The sequence below is a fragment of the Alligator sinensis genome, unplaced genomic scaffold, assembly GCF_000455745.1.
Source record: "Alligator sinensis unplaced genomic scaffold, ASM45574v1 scaffold830_1, whole genome shotgun sequence".
Classification (NCBI taxonomy): domain Eukaryota; kingdom Metazoa; phylum Chordata; order Crocodylia; family Alligatoridae; genus Alligator; species Alligator sinensis.
In genome coordinates this window covers 1,395,539-1,397,822 of record NW_005842309.1, presented here as the reverse complement: position 1 = coordinate 1,397,822, position 2,284 = coordinate 1,395,539, and the positions used below count along the sequence as shown (strand labels likewise).

The 2,284-nt window shown below is 40.8% G+C and overlaps 1 protein-coding gene across 1 annotated transcript in view; it reads right to left on the bottom strand.

Moving 5' to 3' along the window:
• Positions 1-1,455: 1,455 nt before the first annotated feature.
• The window catches only part of CUNH8orf48 (chromosome unknown C8orf48 homolog), a 163,931-nt gene continuing 163,102 nt past the window's right edge, over positions 1,456-2,284 (bottom strand). Inside the window, exon 9 of the mRNA XM_025209813.1 lies at positions 1,456-1,840. The gene's annotated coding sequence lies outside the window, so the exon portion shown is untranslated. The remainder of the gene's footprint in view (positions 1,841-2,284) is intronic.

Sequence of the window (2,284 nt, the reverse complement as noted above, 5' to 3'; positions counted from 1 at the left end):
CCTTGACCAGGGCAGGCAGGCACTGAGTCCCCTCTACCTAACAGCGAATGTCTGTTCAGTTCATTTCCACTCTAACTTATAATACTAAATGAAATGCAATAGTTAGAGCGCTTCCACCAGGGGCTTTTTGAATGTCTGTACTTAGCCCTTGTGTGCACTGTAATGTGGTGCAAGAGACTATAGTAGCAACACCACTTTTTACCTGGCTACCAAAAAACTTGCCTCTCTTCAAGACAGTTAACAAGGCTGATCAGTTTGGTTCTCTGTAGAAGCTGGACACCTTCATTACCACCACTATCAGCTGGACACCACTGACCTGAGAGCCAACCCAGAAGCACTGTATTTTCCCTGGATATAACATTATAAAAGTCAAATCACCCTGAAGAATGAGGAAGAATGAGGAAAACATGACATCATGTTACTGAATGACTACCAACAGCAAAATAATAATTTTTTTTCTTGCATGCTCCCTTAAAGCTAGGATCCCCAACCTTGATAGCCCAAGACATAATCATACTTTGCTCTCCCTGGCAATCTCAGTGTTATTTTTTTAATTTATTGTGGCCACAAGCAATATTGAAGGGGTTCCCAGACAACATGTGATCTGCAAGCCATGGGTTGAGGACCACTGTATTAGAGGATCTTAGAGTATGCAAATTTTGGGCATCGCATACCCCAGAATTAACCCCTACAATCCCATTTTACAGATGGAATAAATCAGAGGTCCCACAATGAAAACGTAACAGAATGAAAGAGTACTTGGACCTTGATTCTAACATCTATGATGCACTGTTTTCTGCCAAGCAGTGAATCTAAATAAAAATCCTAAACAGATTCAATAGTTTCTCATAATCATGTTCTTCACAATGTGCCAAACCACTGTGTGCAGACACAGCCTTCGTACAGGGCTTGTGAGGAAGGAATCCTCCCATATGAATCATGGACACTGAAAACCAAATAGAATAAAAGAGATGGGGCCTCTCCCCCAGCCTATTTACAGTCCTATTTGTATCAATATATTCTAAGACCTTGTGCTCCTTTCCCTAGTACTTTATATCTGATACCACTGCCCTTCTTAAAGGAACACCACGTGACAGCAGTGCCACTGCCTGTGTAGTAACCCCTGAAACTGCACAGGCATGGATCTTCCAGTCTTCCTAACACCCAACCTCCCTCTATTAGCTGTGGTGGCAGGATCTCATCTGGAGAGGTTTGGGGGGAGTGGGGGTGTTCCCATTTGCTGCATAGACTCTTTACATTCTGACTGACTTCTGGAGCAAAGGAACTGCTTTGGTTCTGCTATCTTTAGAGAACTCTATAGCTACAAGGGGAGCCAGGGGGTAAGACTATCCCCAGTGAAACCTGAATTCTCAGATCTATTGGATTTATCAGGGCTTTTATTCACATATCAGTGAAGGTGCAATAACTCACTCCCACCACTGCCTAATGGTTGGCTTTTAATACAGCAGTTTTCATACATACTTAAGATGGAAATTCACCTGTTTAACATGTGCAAACTGTAATAAATTGATATAATCTGTCAACTTTGTTTTCCAGGAAAGCAAAACCTCAAATTGGTTCATGGGGGGAAAGAAAATCATTTCTGAATGAGACACAAATGAGTATTTTGAGAGTGTAATGGAGCTTTAAATTAAATTGTCCAGAGAACTGTTTGAAATGTAAAGGGATGCACATACCCAGGTAAGCCTGCTGTGTACGATGCTCTACAGGCAAACACACTTGTCTTCTCATTTTTCTTGTTCTCTGGTGTCCTAGGTATCACATGGCTGTGGTTCAGGTGGAGAAACCAAAGCTTCCAAGAAGGCTGTATAAGGCAACCCTGTTAAAAGAGAGCCTGGTTTTAGAGCACATTACTTTTATTTCCTTTCTTTCTTATTTGTATGAAAACACAAACTTTGTTCATTATGAACACATATTTGTACAGTGTGTCTGCATGCGCATGTGTGTCTGTGTGTGTGTGTGTGTGTGTGTGTGTGCACGCGAACATGTGTGCACAGGAGAGAGAGACTGAGAAAAAAGTTTTCTTCTCTAACAATTAAAGTTTATTGCCTTTAACCCTTGCAACCAAGCCTAAAATCCTAAATCATATCGGCATACGAGCAACTAAAAGGGAAAATTGTAAACATTTTCAAACATATGACATTAGAAAAAAACAAAACAAGTTACCCTTTGGCAAATCTTCAAAATTTAGAGTTCTTCGAAAGAGCAGAACAGTAAGATGTTGTAAAAATATTGCAGGATGCCTACGGTATAGCATTCTTTC